Here is a 26,014-nt window from a genome sequence, read left to right on the forward strand (position 1 = left end):
AACTCGTCAAAGTCATCCTCCATCCAGCTTTGTTCCATTGCTGGTAAGGAACTGCGTTCCTTTGGAGGAGGAGAGGTGCTCTGCTTTTTAGAGTTTCCAGTTTTTCTGCTCTGTTTTTTCCCCATCTTTGCGGTTTTATCTACTTTTGGTCTTTGATGATGGTGATGTACAGATGGGTTTTTGGTGTGGATGTCCTTTCTGTTTGTTAGTTTTCCTTCTACCAGACAGGACCCTCAGCTGCAGGTCTGTTGGAGTTTACTAGAGGTCCACTCCAGACCCTGTTTGGCTGGGTGTCAGCAGCGGTGGCTGCAGAACAGCGGAATTTCGTGAGACCACCAATTCAGCTGTCTGATAGTTCCTCTGGAAGTTTTGTCTCAGAGGAGTACCTGGCCCAGTGAGGTGTCAGTCTTTCCCTTCCGGGGGGGTGCCTCCCAGTTAGGCTGCTCAGGGGTGAGGGACCCACTTTAGGAGGCAGTCTGTCCGTTCTCAGATCTCCAGCTGCGTGCTGGGAGAACCACTACTCTCTTCAAAGCTGTCAGTCAGACAGGAACGTTTAAGTCTCTGGAGATTCCTGCTGACTTTTTGTTTGTCTGTGCCCTGCCCCCAGAGGTGGAGCCTACAGAGGCAGGCAGGCCTCCTTGAGCTGTGGTGGGCTCCACCCAGTTGGAGCTTCCTGGCTGCTTTGTTTACCTAAGCAAGCCTGGGCAATGGCGGGCGCCCCTCCCCCAGCCTCGCTGCCGCCTTGCAGCTTGATCTCAGACTGCTGTGCTAGCAATCAGCGAGACTCCGTGGGCATAGGACCCTCCGAGCCAGGTGTGGGACACAATCTCCTAGTGTGCCGTTTTCCAGGCCCGTTGGGAAAGCGCAGTATGAGGGTGGGACTGACCCGATTTTCCAGGTGCCGTCTGTTTCCCCTTTCTTTGACTAGGAAAGGGAACTCCCTGACCCCTTGCGCTTCCCGTGTGAGGCAATGCCTCGCCCTGCTTCGGCTCGCGCACAGTGCGCTTCACCGACTGTCCTGCACCCACTGTTTGGCACTCCCTAGTGAGATGAAACCGGTACCTCAAGTAGAAATGCAGAAATCACCAGTCTTCTGTGTCGCTCGGGCTGGGAGCTGGAGACCGGAGCTGTTCCTATTCGGCCATCTTGGCTCCCCCCCCTCTTTTGTTTCTTAAATGTCTACATTATACAAAGTAACAATCAAAATCCTTGGTTACTAAGCAAACAAGAGAATAAAGTTATTACTCAGTGTACAGAAAAATATATGTTATCTGGGCTTGAAGAAACAATTAGAATAATTTGCTTCTAGTGTCATAATTTGCTTCTAGTGTCATAATTTTGCTAGAAAGAAGGAAACAGATGAAAGCACATGAACTTGAATGATGCTGTAAGTAATTTTTCAAGACAGTTATTATTATTACAAAGCCAGCAAGAGTAAGGGGAAATTTTATACTGACCAGAGTTATAATGGATAGTTTGTGAGGAAGTCAAATGATAGCACTTGATATTGTTCACAATGGTGTAGTCATCACATATAACTGTTTATAGATCACCAATTGCTTCTAATAACTAAATTATGTGTATCAATACATTGATGATGTTTCAGTGAAGTGTGCCAGAATCCTTTGTGTGTGTGTTTTTAAAATTGTGCCTATTGAATGTTGCTTATGGTGATAAGTGATGTAAGGAAATTCTTCCTCTAAAAAAAAAGTAACTTATTACATGCCTTTTCATGTCTTTCTAGTTCTCCCTTGGTAGGTGCTCTGCCTTTCCTATGCTTACTTTCATCCAAACTGCCCATTGTTCCCTTTTTTTCTATTTGATTCCTGGATATCTTTGTAAAGATGATAATAATGATTGTGAAAGCTGCCAATTATTCAACAGTTACTATGTGTGATGTAAATGATATGCTTATAAGTGTGCATATGAGTGTGTGTGTGTGCATACACATATACTTGTTTGATCTCCCAAATAATGCTAAATAACAGGGTAGATAATAAATATTTTAAAATTAATGAATAATATAGCTGATAAAATCATAGGAAACACAAATTCTAGAAAAAATGGGAAAGAACAAAAAATGGCAGAGAACTATTAAGAAAAGCTTAAAGAATCTGAACCTTTAAAACTTTGAAAGATTTAATCATTTAAGCTATGAAACAGAGGTTCAAGTCAAAACCAAATTTGGCTAGTCCCCAGAGTGTATATATTCACTCGGAGTACTAGAGTAATTGCCTCATCCACAGAAAAGTCAATGGCAACTCTGCACTCTCATGTCTTCAAACTTCATGTTGGTTCTCTACCTATTTTCCTTATTTTCATTTCTCCTCCAATTGATTCTTTATGATGTAATCAGCTGTATTATTCACCAATTCAAAAATATTTATTGAGTGTCCACTTTGTGCCGTGCAAAGAAATAAGTGGAAAATAAACAGACACAGCCGGTCACCATCATGGATCTTATATTCTAGTAGGAGGAGACAGACAACAAATAAGTAAAACACATGGTATATCAGGTAATGATAGGGGCTATGGATACAAAACCGGGGAAGGAGGGAGATAATGCCTTGGAGCCAAGGCCTTGGCCAAAGAAGGCCGCAGTTATAACCTGAGACTATTCAGCAGATACCTGAAGGAAAAGTTAAGTGACATAAGCCCCATACAAGTGGATAGGAAATTTGTGTAGAACACTCACAGGTGAAGGTCCTGAAGCACATGCTCAATGGTCAGACTAGTAAACATATGCATGTACACGCTTCGCTTCCGGATTCACGAGTGCCTAATATAATAGTAATTCTCACTATTTTTGACTGAGTGACAAGGGGCTCAACACGTTAAAATTAGTTCTAGATCTCATTCTCAGGTGCTGATGGGGCACCTGAATTCTGCTAGACTGTGTTGTTTTTAATTCATGAACTGAAGCACAAGCATCAGTCCATAACTAAGTGGACTTAGGGAATAGTACCAGGCAGAGGTAGGAATTCCATGGGCTCCATTTGTCTTGTTGTTCTGGTCTTTTTTTGGTGTAGGTAGTAGAGAAGCCACCTTTCTATTAATCGCAATTATTCTTTAACCAGAGAAGATTATTCTGAGCAACTTTTAAAAAAATATAATTTTTGTGGGTATGTATTAAGTATATATATTTATGGAGTACATGAGATGTGTTGATACAGGCGTGCAATGTGAAATAAGCACATCATGGAAAATGGGGTGTCCATCCCCTCAAGCATTTATCCTTTGAGTTACAAACAATCCAATTACATTATTTAAGTTATTTTAAAATATACAATTAAATTATTATCAACTATAGTCACCCTATTTTGTAATCAATGGTAGGTCTTATTCATTATTCCTATTTTTTGGTAAGCATTAATCATCCCTACCCTCCCCTGAATTCCCCACTACTTTTCCCAGCCTATGGTAACCATTTCCACTGTTACCTTGCTACCTAGGGTAACTAGGTAACAACTGAGTTCAGTTGTTTTGATTTTTAGATTACTACAAATAAGTGAGAACATGCAATGTTTATCTTTCTGTGCCTGGCTTATTTCAATTAACGTAATAATCTCCAGTTCCATCTATGTCTTTGCAAATGACTGGATCTCATTATTTGTTATGGCTGAGTAGCACTCCATTGTGTACATGTACTACATTTTCTTTATCCATTCATCTGTTGGTGGATATTTAGGTTGCTTCCAAATCTTAGCTATTGTGAACAGCGCTTCAACAAACATGGGAGTGCAGATATCTCTTCAATATACTGATTTCTTTTTGGGGGGTATATACCCAGAAGTGGGATTGCTCGATCACACAGTAGTACAATTTGTAATTTTTTGAGAAACTTCCAAATGGTTCTCCGTAGTAGTTGTACTAATTTACATTCTCGCCAAAAGTGTGCAAAGATTCCCTTTTCTCCACATCCTCACCAGCGTGTTATTGCCTGTCTTTTGGATACAACTCATTTTAACTGGGGTAAGATAATGTTTCATTGTAGTTTTGATTTCCATTTCTCTGATGATCAATGATTTTGAGCACTTTTTCATATGCCTATTTTCCATGTGTGTGTCTTATTTTGAGAAATGTCTATTTTGAAATATTTGGTAGGATTTGAATAGGATTATTAGATTTGACAGGATTATTAGAATTTTTTCCTATAAAGTTGTTTAACCTCCTTATATATTCTGGTTATTAAACCCTTGTCAGATGGGTAGTTTGCAAATATTTTCTCCCATTCTGCTGTCTCTTCACTTTGTTGATTGTATCCTTTGCTGTGCAGAAACTTTTTCACTTGATGTGATCCCATATGTATATTTTTGCTTTGGTTGCCTGTGCCTGTGTGGTATTACTCAAGAAATATTTGCCCAGACCATTGTACTGGAGATTTTCCCCAAAGTAGTCTTGTTGTAGTTTCATAGCTTGAGGTCTTATATTAAAGCCCTTAATCCATTTTAATTTGATTTTTGAATATGGTGAGAATAGGGGTCCAGTTTCATTCTTCAGCATAAGCATATCCAGTTTTCCCAGCACTATTTATTGAAGAGTCTGTCTTTTTTTCCAGTGTATGTTCTTGCCATCTTTGTCAAAAATGAGTTTATTATAAGTGTGTGGATTTTTTTTCTGTGTTCTTTATTCTGTTTCGTTAATCTATGTGTTTGTTTTTATGTTAGTATCAGGCTGTTGTGGTTACTATAGCTCTGTAGCATAATTTAAAGTCGGGTAATAAGATTCATCCAGTCATGTTCTTTTTGCTTAGGATAGCTTTGGCTATTCTGGGTCTCTTGTTATTCCATGCCAATTTTAGGATTATCTTTCTATTTCTGTGAAGAATATCAGTGGTATTTTGATAGGCATTGCATCGAATCTGTAGATTGCTTTGGGTGTAGACATTTTAACAATATTGATTCTTCCAATCCATAAACATGGAATACTTTTACATTTTTTGGTGTCTTCTGCAATTTTTCATCAGTGTTTTATAGTTTTTATTACAGAGATTTTCTACTTTGTTGGTTAAGTTAATTGTTAGTTATTTAATTTTATTTGTGGCTACTGTAAATTGAATTACTTTTAAATTTCATTTTCAGATACTCGCTCTTGGCATATAGAAATGCTACTGATTTTTATATATTGAGCTTGTGTTCTGCAACTTCATTGAATTTGTTTATCTGTTCCGATAGGTTTTTTCGGTGGTGTCTTTGGATTTTCCAAATAGAAGAGTATATCATCTACACACAAGAATTACTTGACTTTATCTGTTCTAATTTGAGTGTCCTTCATATATTTCTCTTGTCTGATTGCTCTAGCTAGGACTTCTAGTGCTATGTTGATTAACAGTGGTGAAAGTGGGCATCCTTGTTTTCCATGTGTTAGAGGAAAGGCTTTCTGTTTTTCCCTGTTCGATATGATACTAGCTGTGGGTTTGCCATACATGGTTTTTATTATGTTGAAGTATGTTCCTTCTTTCCTCAATTTTTTGAGGGTTTTTTTTTATCATGAAGATGTGTTGAATTTTATCAAATGCTTTTTCAGCATCACGTGAGATTATTATATGGTTTCTATCTTTCATTCTGTTGGTATGATGCATCGTATTGCTTGATTTGCATAAGGTTAAGCATCCTTGCTTCCCCGGGATAAACCCCAGTGGGTCATGATAAATGATACTTTAAATATATTGTTGAATTTGGTATGTCAGTATTTTTTTTTTGAGGATTTTTGCATCAATATGGATGAGAGACATTGGCCTGTGGTTTTCTTTTATTGATGTGTCTGTCTGATTTTGGTATCAGGGTATTACTGGCTTTGTAGAATGAGTTTGCAAACAATCTATACTCTATTTTTTGGAATTGATTAAGATTTTGATTACTTCTTCTTTATGTGTTTGGTAGAATTAGGCAGTCAAGCCATCAGGTCCCGGACTTTTCATTGTTGGGAGATGTTTTATTACAGTTTCTATCTCTTGAATTTTACTGATTATTTCAGGTTTTTTATTTCTTCCTGGTTCAACCATGATATATTGTAGGTGTCTAGAAATTTGTCCATTTCTTCTAGATTTTCCAATTTATTTGCATATAGTTGCTCATAGTAGCAACAAATTATCTTTTGAATTTGTGCAGTATCAGCTGTTGCAATGTCTTCTTTTTTATTTCCGATTTTATTTATATCTTCTCTCTTTTTCTTAGTGTGACTAAAGATTTGTCAGGTTTGTGTACCTTTTCAAAAAAATACAACTTTTGTGTTTAATTTATTGTTTCTATTTTTTTTTAAATTTCTGCTCTGATCTTTATTATAATTTTCTTCTACTAATTTTGGGTTTGTTTTGTTGTTTTTCTAGTTCTTTACAATTCATCATTAGATTGTTTATTTGAGGGTTTCCCTCTCATTTGATGTAGGAACTTATAGCTATAAACTTTCCTCTTATTACTGCTTTTGCTGTATCTCATAGGTTTTGGTATGTTGTGCTTCCATTACCATTTTTTTTTCTAGAAATTTGTCAATTTCCTTCTTTATTTTTTCATCCACTCAGTGGTCATTCAGGAGCATATTGTTTAATTTCCATGGGTCTGCATAGTTTCCAAAAATTCTCTTGTTATTAATTTCTAGTTTTATTCCGTGTGGTCAGAGAAGGTGCTTGATATTATTTTAATTTTGTTATATGTCTTAAGATTTACTTTGTGGCTTAATATATAGTATATCCTTGAGTATAATCCATGCACTGAGGAAAAAATATGTATTCTGCAGCCATTGAATGAAATGTTCTGCAAATAGCTATTAGATTCATTTGTCTATAGTATAGCTTAAATCTGATGTTTCTTGATTTTCTGTCTAGAAGACCTGTCCAGTGCTGAAAGTGAGGTATTGAAGTCTCCAGCTATTATTGTACTGGAGCTTATCTCTATCCTTAGCTCTAATAATATTTGCTTTATAAATAATATTTGCTTTATATATCTGTGGGCTCTAAAGTTGGATGCATATATATTTAAAATTGTTATATCCTCTTGCTAAAATTGACCAGTTTGTCATTATATAGTGATGCTTTTGTCTCTTCTTATAGTTTTTGTCTTGAAATTTAGTTTGTCTAATATAAGTATAGCTACTTTTGTTCTTTTTTGGTTTCCAGTGGCATGAAATATCTTTTTTGAATCTTTATTTTCAGACAACGTGTATCTTTATAGGTGAAGCATGTTTCTTGTAGGCAACAAACAGATCATTGGGCTTTTTTTTTTTTTTTACGGAGTCTTGCTCTGTCACCAGGCTGGAGTGCAGTGGCACAATTTCAGCTCACTGCAACCTGTGCCTCCTGCGTTCAGGCAATTCCCCTGCCTCAGCCTCTCCCAAGTAGCTGGGACTACAGGTGTGCACCACCACACCCAGCTAATTTTTGTATTTTTAGTAGAGACAGGGTTTCACCATGTTGGCTAGAATGGTCTCGATCTGTTGACTTTGTGATCCGCCCGCCTCGGCCTCCCAAAGTGCTGGGAATACAGGCATGAACCACTGCACCTGGCGGGCCTTGTTTTTAATCCACTCAGCCACTCTATATCTTTTGATTTTAGAGTTTAGTCCATTTACATTTAATTTTTATTATTCTTTACTTATGTTTTTAATATTTAATTTTTGTGGGCACAGAGTGGAAATGCATATTTATGAGGTATATGAGATGTTTTGATACAGGCATGCAGTATGAAATAAGTAAGGACATATTTCTGACATTTTGTTATTTGTTTTCTGGTTGTTTTGTGGTCTTCTCATCCTTCTTTCTTCCCTTCCTGTCTTCTTTTAGTAAAGGTGGTTTTCTCTGATGGTATGATTTAGTTTTATGGTTTTCATTTTTGGTCTTTTGGTTTGAGGTTACCATTAAGCTTGCAAATACTATCTTATAACACCATTTTTACCTTGATAGCAACTTAACACTGTATAAATAAATAAACAAGCAAAAAGAAAACTAATAAAAACTCTATGCTTTAACTTCATTCCCCCACTTTGTGACTTCTTGTTATTTCTTCTTATTGTACTGTGTTTGAAAAGTTGTTACAGTTATTATTTTTTATTAGTTCTTCATTTAGTCCTTCTACTTACGATAGGAGTAGTTTACACATCAGAATTACAGTGTTTTAATACGTGTTTTTGCACTTACTATTACCAGTGAGTTTTGTACCTTCACATGATACTTACTGCTCATTAATGTCCTTTTTCTGATTGATGTACTCCCTTTAGTATTTCTTGTAGGACAGGTCTGGTGTTGATTTAATCTCTGTTTTTATTTATTTGGAAAGTGTTTAATCCTCCCTCATGTTTGAAGGATATTTTCAATGGATATCCTATTCTAGCATAAAAGGTTTTTTCTTTCCTCAGTCATGCCATTTTCTCCTGGCCTGTAAGGTTTCACTGAAAAATCTGCTGCCAGACATATTGGAGCTTCATTGTGTCATTTATTTCTTTTCTCTTGCTGCTTTTACCATCCTTTATTTATCATTGATCTTTGGGAGTTTGATCATTATATGCCTTGAGGTAGGCTTCTTTGGTTTAAATATGCCTGGGGTTCTATAACCTTCTTGTCCTTAGATATTGATATCTTTCTCTAGCTTTCAGAAATTCTCCGTTATTATCCCTCTGAATAAACTTTCTACCCCATTTCTTTCTCTACCTCCTCTTGAGGCCAGTTATGCTTAGGTTTGCCCTTTTGAGGCTATTTTCTGGATCCTGTAGGCATGCTTCATTGTTTTTTATTATTTTTTCTTTTGTCTCCTCTGACTGTGTATTTTCAAATAGCCTGTCTTCAAGCTCACTAATTCATTCTTCTGCTGGATAAATTCTGCCAGTAAGAGACCCTTACGTATCCTTCAGTATGCCAGTTGCATTTTTTCAGCTCCATAATTTCTGTTTGATTCTTTATAATTATTTCAATCTATTTGCTAAATTTATCTGATACAATTTTAAATTCCTTCTGTGCATTATCACAAATTTATTTGAATTTCTTCAACATAGCTATTTTGAATTTTCTGTCTCAAAGTTCGCATGTGTCTGTTTCTCCAGGATGGTTCCCCGATGCCTTATTTAGTTCAATTTTTTGAGGTCATGTTTTTCTGGATGATGTTGATGCTAGTAGATGTTCTTCAGTGTCTTGGCATTGAAGAGTTAGGTATTTATTAAAGCCTTCACTGGCTGGGCTTATTTGTAGCTGTCCCTTTTTGAGAAGGCCTTCCAGATATTTAAAAGGACTTGGGTTTTGTGATCTAAGCTGTATCTGCTTTAGAGGACACACATGCCCATTAATGCTATGATTTTTGCAGACTTCTAGAGGTGCCACTGTAATGTTTTGGACAAAATCCAATAGAATACTCTGGATTACCAGGCAGAGACCCTGATTCTCTTCCCTTATTTTCTCTCAAAGATACACAGTATTTTTTTTTCTCTCTCTCTCTGTTCTGAGCCGCTTACAGCTTAGGTGGAGTGACACGAGCACCCCTGTGGCCACAATTCTCCTGGTTGAGACCTGAAACCAGCATAGCACTGGGGCTCTTCTAAGGCCTACTTTTATCACTTTCTGGCTACTGCCTATGTTTACTCATGGCCCTGGGCCTCTATAATCAGCAGGTGACAAAGCTAGCCCGGCCTGTTTTCTTCCCTTCAGGAGAGTGAGTTCCCCTAGGCCCTGGGTAGGTCCAGAGGTGCTGTGTGGGAGTCAGGGAATAGAATCTGAAAACATTAAGTCTACCTGGTGTTTTATTGTACAGCAGCTGAGGTGACACTGAAACCATGAGATGCAATCCTTCTCACTCTTCCCTCCCCTTTCCAAAGGCAGAGGAGCCCCAATCCTTAGCCACTGCCAACGCAAGCCATGGGGAGTACTGCCAGACTACTTATGTTCCTTTAAGGCCCAAGGGCTCTTATGTTAGCTTATGTGAAGGATGCCTGGTCTGGGACTCACTCTTCAGGGAAATGGGTTTTTCTCTGGCCCAGGCAGCTCCAGAAATGCCATCCAAGAGACGAGTGCTGGAATTAGGGACCCCAGGAGCCTGCTTGTTGCTCTGCCTCACTCTGGCTGTGCTGGTACCTAAGGTGTAAGACAAAGTCCCCTTTACTTTTCCTTCTGCTTTTCTCAAGCAGAAGGAGCTTTGCCCCACAGCCACCATAGATGGGAATGTGTTGAACCTCACCTGAAGCCAGCAAGCTTCAGAGGCTCACCCAAGGCCCTTGATGTAGTATCTGGGTATAGGTGCTTGTTATTTGGGGCCCAAGAGCTCTTCAGTTAGCAGGTGAGGAATGCTGCCAAGACAGTCATTCCTTTCAAGGCAATGTGTTCCCTTCTGGTCCTGGGAGTGTCTAGGAATGTGGTCTAGGACCTAGGGCCTGGAACGGGGGCCTCACAACACTGACTGGTGCCTTATTGTGTGGCTGAGCTGTTATCCTACAGGCAAGACAAAGCCCCTCCCACTCTTTCCTATCCCCTCCTCAAGTGGAAGGAAGAGGTCACTTTCGTAGCCATAAGCTTTGCAGCTTGGTGTTAAGGGAATGGTGATGCCAGCACTCCTTTAGCCACCCCAGCTGGTTTATCAGTAGGCTGTATGTTCCTCAAGTCCACTGTCTCTGAGCCTAGTTAGCACTAGGACTCACCTAAGAGTTGTGGTCTTTAGGGCCTAGACTGCCTTTCAAGTTTACCCAGAAACTCAGAGCAGTTTAGGCCTCGATGGCAAGGTTTTCAGGAGCACAGTTTCCATCCACTAGGATCAGTGCCTTCACTCTGGCTAGGTCTGGTTTAAATGCCCTCTCCGTGGGTGGGTGTCAGCTGAGTTTGTTCAGATTTTCCTTTTTGCTGTAACAAGAGAAAATTGAGTTCAATACCTCACAATTGCTGTGCCATTCCTCCCACAGCTCCCAGAGACATTCATACACCATGCCACCATTGCTGGGGTAGGTAAGGGGTAGTGTTAGAAATTCAAGACTGTTCTTTCTATCTCTTCAGTGCCACTCCATCTCAGGATTTTGATAGTGAAGGATAGGTAGATCTTGTATGATGTGCCAAATAATTCATTAAGGGATTTAAGGTAGAAGTCAAGTAGGACTGGAAGTTTTCTGGTCCAAGTGACTGAGTGAATAGTACATAGTGGTGTCAGGGGTTGCAGTTGTTTGGGTGAGTGTTGGTGATAGTGTTGGAAGTTGACATGGACTTGATGAATCCAGCTTTTGAGAACATAAGTTACTGTGCAATGTCTATAGAAAACATTCTACTTTGCTTCCCAGTCTAATGCTTGATCTACTTTTTCCATTCATTGATTCAGCAAATATTTGAGTTTCAGCTATGTGCCAGAAGTGTAATAAATGCTAGAGGTGAAGAAATAAGACAGAAAAGGTCCCACCTGTAGAGAGGTTATAAGCTAGTCTATTGGGGAAGATGAGCATTAAACATCATATGATTAATTGCAGTTTCGATGGGAGCTAAACATACAGGGATTTTTGAAAGGCTTTGAGAAGGCGATCTCATTCAATCCAGAAATATGATGGACCTACCTGAAGTGGTATTTTGTTGTTTTCTAAGACACTCAGTTTTTTTTTTTTTTTTTTTTTTTTTTCCTGCAATCCTGAAGCTCCTCCTTAGTTACAGCAGAATCTCACATATATTGACAGCCTCAATTCTCTTATCTGGAAAATGGGGATGATGACATTCCTCACATAATACTAAATGAAATTAATTCGTGTACAAAACATAGCATGATGCTTGACAATATAGACCCTTTCTCTTCCTGTTCTCCTAGTCTGGTACTCGCAGCTGTCTATTTTTCAGCAACAGAGATCAGCAGATGTTAGCACACCTGTGGAAACTGGCATTTAAGATAGTACATCCTTGGAACATATCAACCAATCTAAATCTGCCTTACTCTCTCCTGTTTTTGACATTTCATCATCTTCATCATCATTATGATGAAGAGTGCTTTCAGATGACTTATTAGAGAAAATTATAAATCTAGATGAATGGTCCAAACCCTCATACTCTGCTTTATATATTTTTTTCATTCACATAGGCAGCAGCATTACACAGCTTAGATTCTGCAAGATCCACATAGATTTTTTTCTTGCTGATTTTATATTTGGACTTGTTAGACAACATGTCTCAACTTTTAATTCAGAAAGAAAGGTCATCATACTTAAGACAAAAAGGTATACATACAATGTAATTCAAAGTTTTGGACTTTGCTATCTCAATTTGCTCCAAGTGGTTTAAAGCAAGCTCAAGGGCAAACTTGTATTTTCTCTGTTAAAAATTACAGGAAACCCAGTTCATCCAAAGCCTATTTCTTTTTCCTTGATATATACTCCATTATTTGCATGTTTCTTTTTAAGTGTTTCATCTTTATCCTCTCTTTGTTTTAGAAAAAAGAATTTCCCTTGATATCCCACATTTGCAGTTTATCTTTTTTTAAAATAAATGAGACAGGAAAAACATAGATACACAGAGACATAATAGAGCATAGTGGGGGAAAAAGAGTAACGCTCTGAAGACAGGCTTCCTGGGTTCATATTCCTGTTAAGCTAGTAATCAACTATGATCAGGGCACACTTGAGGGATTGTGTCTGAATCTTTCTATATATAACTTTCCTCACTTATAAAATGATGATAATAATAGAACCTACTGCAAAGAGCTAAATACCTGTATGCCTCACTTACGAGAATTTCAAGGCAATAGTGGCCTCTATTCAGAGCAATGCAATGGTTATTCTCATTGTTATCAAAATTCTTTAAAAGGTAGGCACAATCAACCTTCTGTACACCATTCCTCATTTGTACATAAACCTGTAATGTCCTTTGATATCTTCAGATGACAGCTCTCCAGGAAGCAGTTGTGTCACCCGAGCAATCATTATTCAACATCATACCCACATTTTGTTTTAATAATAGATAAGCAGTATGTATGTAGGAGGTAGAGGGGGCAACTTCTCTGAACCTATCTATCTATCTATGTATCTATCTGTCTGTCTGTCTCTCTATCTATCTATCTTTCATATAAATATGTATGTACTGATGAAGAATTAAAATAATCCTACATAAATTTGTGTTTATTTAATCTTAGAAAAACACAAATGCTTTTTTTCTCCAAGGCACTCAGCAGTAAATCCAGGAGCAAGTAACATAGGTCTGGTTGTCAGGAATATATAAGATTGGGTTTTAAATTTCCTGTGTGTTATCCACTGAAGCTGCTATGTGACTTATAAAGTTGATTTCTGTTTCAATTTCTACCCCTACCACCACCTATATACCAAGTACCTGGAGAATTTGTTGGGATGACTACTTATCATGAATCAGAGTAGTCCAAAGTAAGGACTTGGACACAGAAAAGCATTCCTCTGTCACTTGCCAACTGTGTCACTCTGAACAAATGACTTAAATCTCTCAGGTCACTGATTTTCTTATATATAAAACTGAGATTAAAAATGTCTGTCTCTTAAGATTGAGATGAGCATTAAATGAGATGGCTGTAAACTTCTTAGCACAGGGCTGACATGTAGTATAACACTCATTAAATAATAGCCAGGCTTACTATTACATGTAACTGGATGCCAATCATTTAAAAATCAAACCTGTAACTGTTCATCTAGCGTCTCGTATTTAAACAGTGAGTTCTTTAGATATTAAATCCTAATAAAAAAATTTACACAGAATATAGTACTCAAGGCTTGGTAAAAACACTTTTTTACTTAACTTCCGGTACTGATATACAATTTTTTTGTCTAAAAAGAAACTTGATTGTAAATAGTGGACCATAGTCCTTACTACTACTGAATTGATTCATTTTATCTGGGAAATTTTGTAGTGCTAATAATGATAATGAAAATAGTGTTCAAAAGGGAAAATCTTATATAGATAGATTGAAATGAGATATACAAAATAAAAATGGAGGAGCAAATTGGAAGAGAAAGTGCCTATAAGGCTGTTTTTCTGAATTAAAAAAAAAAAAAAGTCGAATGAAGCCACTTTTCCTGTCTTCTCTGTACCCTATTACCATTTTATGTAGAACTAGCGGTAACTGTGTAGTAAGTAAAAAAATGGATGAGTATGTGTTCAATAAAAGCATACCATTCATTCAACCACCCCCTAAGAAGACAAGAGTAGAAACCATCCACCAACAAGAGATCAATTTTTTCAAATAGCTTTCATTTGCTGGTAATCTTTGTATGAGATATTCCTGATCTAACATAGTCATAAACAAATTTTTCCTACCCTGTTTCTTTGCCTATTTTGAACTGTCATTGGTTAATGTTGTTTGAAATTGTTTCCAATGAACTCCGAGAGCAGCCAAAAAAGTCTGCTGTCAGTTTAACATCGTGGCAGTCCAAATTATTTCAAAGGCAGAAAAAATTTGCAAATAGTCTTTGAATTACTTTCTACACACAAGACAATATTTTGGATTCACTTTTCCTATATGAAGGTTTTCCAAGATTAAATTGACCAAATTAGTATCTACTGAAGGACTTGAGAAAATGATATGACAGCCCTGCAGGGAAAAAAAAAAGCTAAATAAAACACAGTCACTGCCTCTCAGACACCTTATACATCTCTCCAAAGTCATAATTCAAATTCAAGGTCTAGACATATGGCAAAGCTCAGTTTGTTCATAGGAGGCTTCAAAATGCAAAAACTCACAGGAGCTGATAAAATAAAGCTAAAGAGGAGAGTTATATGTGTCTGAGAAGTTTTTAAAAGAAATAGGTTACAGGATTGAAAAGCAAAAATTCTGGTAATTTAGCAAATTAACACCTTCAGAAAATTTGATTTTAACATTTAGACTATTCTTTATACAGTCTATTATTAACAATTTCCTTTTAATTATATCTAAATTAGTCACACAAAAATGCTTTTATAGATTCCCCTTTATGAGCCTTAACACAACTTATGCAGATCATTTACAATGTGCTTGAAATTTCTGACTTCTATACTACCTCTTTCTTAAATATCCTGTTATTTTACTCTAGGACAAAAATTTACTACACAGTATCCCTCCTCATACAGCATTGTTTTTTAATATATTTCCTTGAAAAAGAAATAAGAAAAATGTAAAGAATGTTATGGATAGAAAATTTATTATTTTTTGCAATTTTTTTCCTACTCATTAGTTCCCTCATATTTTGAACCTCCCTTTTAATAACTTCTGAATTAGAAAAAAACATTTTTTCCAATACAGAATACATTTATTTGGCACATTTTATATAAACCTGGGAAGCAAGAAATCCCTAAGTGCCCGCCAGATATTTGCATACTTTTAGATGAGAACAATTTCACTATTTTAAGATTTTAAACCACACACAAAGCTCACTATTTAAGCACTTATTCCAGTCACATGTATTTAACTTTTCTACTTTGAACAGTTTTGTCTAAACCACCTCAATAGAACCAAGATATCATGCAGAGCTAGTCATCATTTAAAGCCATCTTAATCATTTTAAAGCCTGTGAACATCAGTGATTGACCTAGGTACAAATCTTAAAGTTGAATTTTGGAAGACACAACATTCTCTTCAAACTAATAAGCTTAGACTAGTCTTATTTAATTTATGAGTGCTCTTTTATTTATAATCCAATTTGATAGCATGCTAGACACAACACCCATCAAATACCTGTATATACACTTAAACAATCACATTAAATAAAACAACCTACATAAGATAACTTGATTGATATAATTTACAAAATTGGGACCCATTTACCTGACCAAATTTTATTTGCCCCAATAGATATGGAAGATAGGAAGAGGCAGGGAAGGGGATCCCATAGCAACAAACAAGCAAGGGAATGGGCTAACTGGTTGCTTAAGGGGAGAGTCTAGAGTCCCCAAGCTGCTGGAGAGCTCACCCAGGAGTGGAAACACTGAAGAAAAATGTTCAGATGGACACTTGGCTGCCACCATTGGAAGCTGTCTGTCAGGTCAGGGGTCCAAGACTTCTAGTAAATTACTTGAGCAAGGTAACTCTTTGGGGCTCATGGGAAAAGGTTATCTCTAGGATTGATGGGGAGCTTCTTTCTCTCTCTCTCACCAGGGACGGTTAGGACATTCTTATTGCTAATGTCCCTTTTGCTTATAGTAGGCACGGTAATTCTGGTCCAGTGGGTGACAAGTTGGGGCCTCTTATCTGGGCATCCCAGACTCTAGTCTTGCAACACTTTTTTTGAATGGGTAACCCAGAGGGGAATAGGGGCTTGAAGCATTTGCTAATAATTGCACTCTTTGGCTATTTTTTTTACCACCTTTTCCGTGTCCCTATTGTTGTAAACTTTAATGACTACTTTTAAGAGTTGGCTTAGAAAAGTTTGAGATCCCATTGCTGATTTTTGTAGCTTCCTCCAAATGTCAGGGACAAATTTACTAATAGAATGTATATGCAGAAGAACTTACCCTTCTGGGGAGCCTGGGTATTCACTAATAAATTTCATGAGTTCCTCAACTAAATGACCCTGAAAAAGTGGGCTTTTTCCTCTTTTCCCTGAGTTATTTCTCTAACCTTGTTATAATTCATGGGCTTAACCACATTCTTTTTCCTCCACATTTTCTCCCACAGTAGAGCAAGCAGACAACAATATTTGTAAATCATAATAAGTTAAATCAAAAGATATGGTCAACTTAACACACTTCTCTGAAAACTGGCCAAATTTTTCCTTGTATAAATTCAAATTAGATATAGAAAATGGCACATGAACTCTAAATATTTCCTCATTTCCTTCAACTACCTCAAACAATGGGCATAAGTTTGACTTTAGGGGCTGATATAAGGCCCAAATCCTGGTGGTACTGCTTGGGTAAGCCCTATGTCAAGGTGGGGTATAGACTGAGGTTAGTCAAATAAGGGGGAAGGGAGCCTGATAACCTTGGGGTAGAATCTTTCATTAGAGAACTAGTGGGACACCCTCAGATTTGTGGGACTGAAGAGACTCTGGGAAAGGCATAGGCCTTCTAGGGGGAACAGCTAGGAGGGGATCCCTTAGGTATGGCTTTCTGATGCTTGGAAGTAATGTGAGCCAGTAAAGAACCAGAAAAGTCTATACATAAGGGACCTCTTCTTTTCTTCTGTTTTACAGAATAAATCAAATTGTAAAGTACCATTATAACGTATAGAATCACATTTAGGCCAAATCTGTTGGTTTTCTAATTTGCATTTAACCCTAACAGTGTTGCAATAGCAAATGAGTTTCTTTTTCTTTAAGCTGAATTTGAATTTGCCCCAGTAACCGAAAAGACATCCTAGTGGTCAGTCCTCTGGGATGCTCATCATTGTCCCATGACTAACAAGGATTTTTGCTAGACGTAGAAGTTTTTCTAAGTCTAGTAAGAGGGGAAGCAACTTGCCCCTTATTGCTTTTCCCTTTTAGACTTTCACTTCCTGAAGGGAAGGTTTAAATATAGGTATCAAGGTGTTACAAAAGCAAATTATTAGCTACAAATGGGCAGTAGGATGTTGAGCCTAAATTCCACAGAGAGTGAGAATTAAGCAGAGAGGAGGGATAAACACATGGCGACTGTGGATGGGAGGAAGAGAAAGGGGTAAACAGTGTTGCCCAAGCAGAGACCTTAAAGGCCTTAACTTTCCAGAGAATCCCTCTCAGCAGCGGAGACATTTTAAAAAAATATGTTTGCCCAGCCACTTGCCTACCTCTGTAGATGGTCATCCAGGAAGCCAGGGATCTGGAAACTTCCAGTCTCTTTGACCAAGAGGGGCTTGAGCAAGGTAGTAGTAAGACAGCACACAGGAAGGGGCTTGAAACTGGCTATTAGGAAAATAATAACTTCTAGCTTCAGGGCAAAAAAAAAAGTGAGACCAATATTCCCCTAGGAGGAGGGGCTATAACTCACATTGTAGAAGGAATGTTAATGCTGAAAACGCCAGAGCATTGGATGGGGGCGACCTATAATACCAGTGATGAAAACCTGGAGTACCCAAGTTTCAGCTAACGAGGGTCCCCTCACCAAATGCTGAAAATCCCAGGACACCCAGGAAGAAGCCAACACTTAACCCGACACCAAGCCGAGGTCATAGAACAACGTAACTCTGGCACCCGAGAGTCAACACAGTGGAGGACCTCTCACAAACAAGCGCCCTGCTTTAAACAGTTGCCCAAATACAGTCAACAGAAATTCAGAAGCAAATATAAGACTGCAAACAAAACATACATTTTAGCACTGAAAATCAAATGACTGGTGAAAGAATAAAATGGTGTCAGAAGAGAAGGGACTAGGGGAAGAAGTGACAAGGATGTGCTTCAGGGCATTCAAACAATGGGGGACTTTTAACTGACCACTTAGACAAAGGCTTTTATTTTATTCCCTAGTTCTCCTGATATTGGAGAGGGGTACACTGGACACTCACCCATCTGTAGGAGCCAAAATGGTGCTGATTGATCTTCCAAATGGGACTCGGGTGAAGATCTCTCTAGGTTTCCTCAGCTTGGGTGAGCTTGGCTGTCACATGGGGGACGGGCACAAGGACCAGTAACCTACTGGCCTACTGGTCAGAGCAGGGAGTTTCACATGAGGCAGTGGCACTACAACCACTTGCCTGTCTGCTCAACTCTGACACCTGCCAGGGAAAATGATGGCTTTGAGAAGAGTCTTTGACTAGTGTTACAGCTCTGTTGTGTTAGCAGCTTTTTATTGTTACAGCCTCAGTGTTGTATCTCTTGCAGGCTAGATCACAGACTGCTTCACCATCTTTCTGCTCATCCTCTTTCTGCTTATCATCTTGCCAACTGTTGTCTCTCACCCTCTCACCATTCTCTTGCCATTCTTCTGCTGTCGTGTAACTGCTGTCTCTCGTTGTCTCTCACCATTCTTTCACTTGGCTGTCTTTGTCCTTTCATTGGTCACCAGATGATGCAGGGCAAGGAAGCCCCACAATTGGGGCTTAGCCTGCGAGGATTCTTGGCTTCACTCAGGAAAGAATTCAAGGGCAAGCCGGTGGTGTTAGACAGTAACTTTTATTGAAGCAACAGTGCACAGCAGTAGCAGTGGGACTGCTCTTTGTGGAGCAGAGCCACACCATAGGCAGTGTGCTCAGAACAGCAGCTCAGAGGCAGCTCTGCAGTTATGTTTATACCCATTTTAATTATATGCCAACTAAGAGGTGGATTATGCAGAAATTTCTAGAAAAAGTCTGGTAACTTCCAGGTTGTTGGGTTGTTGCCATAGAGAGAGGCAGTAACTTCTGGGTGTTGCCATGGCAATGGTAAACTGACATGGCACACTGATGGGCATGTCTTATGGAAAAGTGATTCCACCCCATCCCTGTTTCAGCTAGTCCTCAATTTGGTTCGGTGTCCATGCCCCACCTCCGGAGTTGAGTCTTGCCTTCTAACTCAGATGAACTGTATTTATTGCTACAATCAACATCTTCTATTTGTGCATGGAATCCCATTCTTTCTTCTTTATGTAAGAGATTTGCTATTAAAAATAACCCCGTTCTTCAGCATTATTATTTTCTCCCTCTCTACAGTTCATCCGTCTCAGTACAGAAACATGTAATTTTTTCCATCTTCAATCTTCTCATGAACCTACATTCTCTTCCATGCATAACCCCATTTCTCTGCACTCTGTGTCCGCTTCTTCCCCCTTCATTTTCCTTTGAAGTCACTCAACAACTCTCATACCCATCACCCATCAAATTTACTGTTATCAATTACACTTAGTGATCTTTACATTGCTGAATTAAATGGCTGATTTTTACTTCCCATCTTATTTGAGCTAGAAGCAGCATTTTGTAAAGTTTGCCACTCTGTATTCTTTAAAATGTCCTCTTTACTTGGCTTCCAGTATACTTCATCATCCTGGCTGGTTTTCCTCCTACCCTCCTGGCTATTCCTCCATCTCCTTTTAGGCTCCTTCTTCTCTGCGTGGACTTTAAATGTTAAAGAAAGCCAACACTCAATCATTAGATATTTTCTCCCTCTATATTCACTCCGTTGGTGATGTCATTCAGCCTCCCAGCTTTAACTATTGCCAATATACTGATGACTTTCTAATTTATAAATCTATTCTAGATGTAGCCCCCTAAATCTAGATATCTATATTGAACTGCATGTTTGACATAACCACTTGGATGTCTGAAAGGTTTCTTATAATTCTGTAAGATAGCACCCCACCAATGCCTCTCCCATACAGCCACACACAGAACTACTCTTCCTCTATTTTCTCCCATTGCTTCCATTAACTGACTACACTCAATACTATGTTAATTGTATATTTTGAAATCATTGACAGAGTGTAATGGGATAGTTTGTAACACAAAGGGTAAATGTTCGAGGGGATGGATACCCCATTCTCCATGATGTGATATTTCACACTCCGTGCCTGTGTCAAAACATCTCATGCACTCCATAAATATATACACCTACTATATACCCCAAAAAGTTAAAAGTAAAAAAAGTAACAATAAATTAAAATTAAAAAATGAAACAATTATTAATTCAGTTGCTCTAACCAGAAGCTAGAATTGACTTTGATTATTCTTTTTCACTTACCTACTGTATCCAATTCATCAGCAATTCCTGTTGTTACTATCTTTAAAAGCTATCCAGAATGTCATTATTTATTGTGATCTTTCACCACTGCCGTCTCTATCTAAACCAGCTTCACCAATTGACTATAGTATGCAATATCCAGTACAAGTCTCCCTGCTTCTTTTCTTGCTACCATTTTTTTAAAAAAAATTCAACCCAGGTGTCAGAGTTATCCTTTAAACCATAAGATGATTAATTTCTCTCTTATGTACCAAGTTCTCCAGTGGATAGCCGTTACAACAAAATGAAATCCAAAACTCTTTATCATAGTTGACAAAGTTTTGCATTATCTGAACTCTGCCTAACTTTCCACTTTATTTCTTACCACTTTCTACCTTGATCTCTCTGCTCTAGCTACAGAGGCATTCTTGTGTCTCTTTGAACATGCCAAGCTTGTTTTTTATACTAGAGTCTTTGCACTTGCTGGTCCCATAGCCTGGATTTCTCTTCTTCTAGGAGTTTGTATCATGCTCCCTGAGTTTATTTTGGTCATTACTCAAATACCAACTTTCCAAAGAGTGTTTCTCTGGCCATCATATCTGAAATAGGACCTTCTTCATTCTCTACCCTTAGAGGCTACCTTATTTTCTTTATAGCTGTTACCATACCTCTCTACCCTTAAAGTCTACTTAGTTTTCTTCACAGCACTTACACTACCTGATATTATATCATATTTTATTGACTTTTAATTCACACTAGAATATAAGATCCATAATAGCAGGATATTTTGTCTGTTGCTTTCACTGTCATATCTCCAGCACCTACAGTAAGGTACCAAATAAATAATTTTTTTTTTTGAGACGGAGTCTTGCTCTGTCGCAAATAAATAATTTTTGAGTTAATAAATGCATTTAGGAACCACTGGAATAAACAACTATCTCATTATTTTTATTTAATATGTTAATTAGGAAGGAACGTTTACTATTTTAATATTCTCATTTTCATTAAGAGTTTAAGAAGATATTCATGTTGTTATATCATTAAAGGCTCAAAATAAAATAATTTTAGTGGCTATATATAATTTCATGTATTTACTTAGCATTTGCCTATATAAGACATTTGTTTCCACATTTTCATAACTATGCTGTAAACATTTCTATACAAATCCTTTTTTTGAAGTTCGTATTATCTCTTTAGAATTTTTTCCTAAGAGGTAGAAATTTTTGATCAAAGTATAGAAAATTTAAGGTTTTCATTTTATGTAAATATATGATTTCCAGCCAGTTATATCAATTTGCAAAGCAAATTCATTCATTTATTTACTTCAGTAATATTTATTAAGTGAACAAAATAGATGACTTCTGCTCTCTTGGAATCTTGAAGCTTAAATTCTAATGATATATGGCAGATAATAAACAGTCCTAATAATAACAAGTAAGTGATGTATAGACTATGACAGAGGATGACAAACGTTATGCAAAAAAAAAAAAAAAAAAAAGAAAACTAGAGCAAGGTGGGAGGTTGCGACTGCTGCAGGTGGGCAAAATGTTCACGTAGTAAAGGGAGTGTTCTGATAGTCCTCATTTAGGAGATGACGTCTGAGCTAAGGCTTAAAAGGTAAGGAAGATGTGTATGGTGCTAAGAATAAAAGCATAGGGTAGGTGGATGTACCCATTCACTGCATCTTTGCCAGTATGGAGTCATTATTATTGTGACATATGAATTTTTTCTGTTGAATTTATGCTAAAGTTTAAAATAAGCCAGAATATTCTAAAAGGTATGTAAAATTATATATCTCATGAGTACATCTCTAACTTCATCTGCTTTCAGACACTCCTGCACTCAGTCTCTTATCACACTGACCTTTTAATTATATGAATGTGCTGGTGGTTTCTGCCTAATTTGGGACAGTCACACTTGTTACTTACTAGCTGGTATATTTCTCTCTCTCACTCACTCATTTTCTCTCACTCTGTATCTTTCTCATACACACACACACACACACACACACACACACACACACACACACACACCACTGCCTTATTACGTCCCAACTGAAGAATGTTCTCAGTTTGTGTGTTTTTTCTTCTGGGAAATTATCACGGAGACTCCTAACTTGGTTAGGTTCTATTATTGTTTACTATTACAGCACACTGTAGGGTTATTTGTGGTCTTGGTAGTGATAGTAGATAAAGATAAACAAAAGATAAAATACTGTAAAAGCCTTATCGATGTGATAGTAACACTTCTTAATACAACAACACAATTTTAAATCTTATTTTTATACAATGAATTGCATTGCCCAAGGATATATTGAAGTTTTAACCCTCAGTACCTGTGAATGTGATCTTACTGGAAAATAGGTTGTTTGCACACATAATCAAGATGTCATTAGGGTGAGACCTAATCTAATATGACTTATGTCTGTATAAGAAGAGGAAAAGAGACACAGACAGTGAGGTACACCGGGAGAATGCCATGTGATGACAGAGGTAGAAATTGAAGTGATGAACCTATAAGGCAATAAAGTTTTCCAGCAACACCAGAAGCTGTGAAAATGACATGGAACATATAAAGCAACCCTGCCAACATCTAGATTTTGGATTTCTTGTCTCCAGAAATGTGAGATTAAACGTTTCTGTTGTTGGCTGGGCGCGGTGACTCACGCCTGTAATCCCAGCACTTTGGGAGGCCGAGGCGGGCAGATCACGAGATCAGGAGATCGAGACCATCCTGGCCAACACGGTGAAACCCCATCTCTACTAAAATACAAAAAATTAGCCAGGCAGGGTGGTGCGCACCTGTACCCCCCAGCTACTCGGGAGGCCGAGGCAGCAGAATTGCTTGAACCCGGGAGGTGGAGATTGCAGTGAGCCGAGATCGCTCCATTGCACTCCAGCCTGGTGACAGAGCGAGACTCTGCCTTGAAAAAAAAAAATAAGTTTTTGTTGTTTTAAGATAGCCAGCTTATGGTACTTTGTTATGGAAGGCCTAGAAATCTAACACACGTATTTTAAATTTTATATATATATATATATATATATATATATTCACATATTACATATTTTGATAAAATGTTTTGTAATTTTATAAAATTATATTTATAAATCATATTTATTATATTGTAAAATAAACTACATGCATTTTTTATGTTGTTCTTTGACATAATACAAATTACTTATTTAAACTTATGATAAACAGAGATTTATTTGGCTTACATAGAATCAAATAAATAGAATGCGGGAAATCAAAGACTGAGGGGCCACATCTGGCTAAAGTCTTTTTGCTTGCATTATAACAGGGTAGAAGGCAAGATGTGGGCATATGGGTGAGAGAGCAAGAGATCATAATCAACATAAATCCGTTTGTGAAAGTGGAGCCCTCATGATCTAAATGCCTCCCATTAGGTCCCACTTCCCAACACTGTTGCATTGGGGATTATTTTTCAACACATGCTTTTGGGAGGACACTTTTAAACTACAGAAACAATAAACATGGAAATAAATGATTTCAGTGGTGATAGTTGCTATGAAAAAGATGACGAGCGAATAGCAGTAAATTAAAGTAAATACCTTACTTTAAATAAGGTAATCAAATAAAGCCTCTCTGAGGGGGTGACATTGAGGCAGAGATTTGAATCGTGAAATTATTTATTTCCATGTTTATTGTTTCTATAGTTTTTATGTGTTGTTTTAAGCCACTGAGTTTGTGGAAATTTTTACAACCGCAATAGGAAACAAATACAGTTTCTTTATTTGTAAAATAAGCATTAGTGACCTTGTAGAATTGATGTGAGGTTTTAAAGGAAAAAAATAATAGATTTGAATGCATACAAAGGAGTTAACAAATAAAGGAATAATATGTGAGATATTCTCTGAAAGCACAGAGAACATTCATGTGAGCATGATTCAGCCCTCCCACCCTATGCCTGCATATGAGGCCCCAGGAGGAGCTACATCTGATTCTCTTCTCCTTCCCCATCTTCGTCTCCAAGGCCTTTTAGTGTGTGGCCCTGCTTTTCTCTCCATCCTCATCTCTATTTGATCCCCCACTCATTCTCTTCACTCCAACCATACTTTCCATCCAGGTTTTTTGTCTTTGCTGTTTATTCTCCTTGGAACTCCCCTATATCATTGCAGAGCTGTCTTGTCATTTAAACCTCAACTGAAATGATATCTCTTTTTGAAAGGACTTTAGAGATCACTCAGACCAAAGCAAACTTCACTGCAACTCTCTTCCATATTTCCTTAATTTTGCTTTTTTGTAGTGCCTAGCAGAAACTGAAATTTATCCAAATATATTGAACATATTTATTTCTAGATTTATTTTCTCTCTAACTTCTCCAGAATGTGAGTGAAATGAGGACAGTTTTTCTCACTGTTACATTTCAGAAACAGAAAGGCACATAATTATGTACTTAATAAATTTCTATTGCCTTCCTACATCACTAAAGACACAACACTGCTTTTAGAAATTTTGAGAAAGTGAGTTAATAATGTCCTTTTTGTTTAAGCTGGTTAGAGAGTTTTCTGTACTTGTATCTTAACTAATTGAACTTTTCCCTCCTGAGTGTGTCTATTAATTCATCTGTCTATCTATCTATCTATCTATCTATCTATCTATCTATCTATCTATCAAAAATCAGATAACAGAGCAAAGTATGAAAGACAAATTAACAATTATCTGAGCCTGCCACCGGGTTACTATTTTGTTGAATATATTGTGTATAGATATAATACAATGAGATATTTTCTATTTTCTAATGTATTCATATAACTATATCAATGTCATATACTGTATACTAATATAATCTATTTTTTTTTTTTTTTTTTGAGACAGAGTCTTGCTCTGTCACCCAGGCTGGAGTGCAGTGGCGCGATCTCGGCTCACTGCAAGCTCCGCCTCCCGGGTTCACGCCATTCTCCTGCCTCAGCCTCTCCGAGTAGCTGGGACTACAGGCGCCCGCCACCACGCCCGGCTAATTTTTTGTATTTTTAGTAGAGACAGGGTCTCACCATGGTCTCGATCTCCTGACCTCGTGATCCGCCCGCCTCGGCCTCCCAAAGTGCTGGGATTACAAGCGTGAGCCACCACGCCCGGCCCAATATAATCTATTTTTATGTATGATAATATGAATGTACACTATTATACAAATGTAATTTTATAATTATTTCAATCATTATGTAACAATGACATTCTAATTATCCAATATGAATCTATCTTGTATCTAAGTATTTAATACCTAAATCTAATATCTAACACATAAATATCAAATATGATATTCTAATTATCTAATAGTGACAGTCAACATTCTCTTGGGAATATGCTAATTATATTCTGTGATGTGGTATAATTTACTGTTTTTCATTTGATATTGTCATATAACAGGGTAATAGACAGTGACTTCATAGCAGAGGGTGTGTTTATTGTTGACAAAGAGTGGTCAAAGATGTTTTTCGAATTATGTGACTTTTAAGCTAGAACACGAATTGATAGAAAAGAGCCTGACATAAGAAAATCTGGGGGAAGAGCCTTCCAGGAA

This window comes from Hylobates moloch, unplaced genomic scaffold (genome assembly GCF_009828535.3).
Source record: "Hylobates moloch isolate HMO894 unplaced genomic scaffold, HMol_V3 SCAFFOLD_7, whole genome shotgun sequence".
NCBI classification, from domain to species: Eukaryota; Metazoa; Chordata; class Mammalia; order Primates; family Hylobatidae; genus Hylobates; species Hylobates moloch.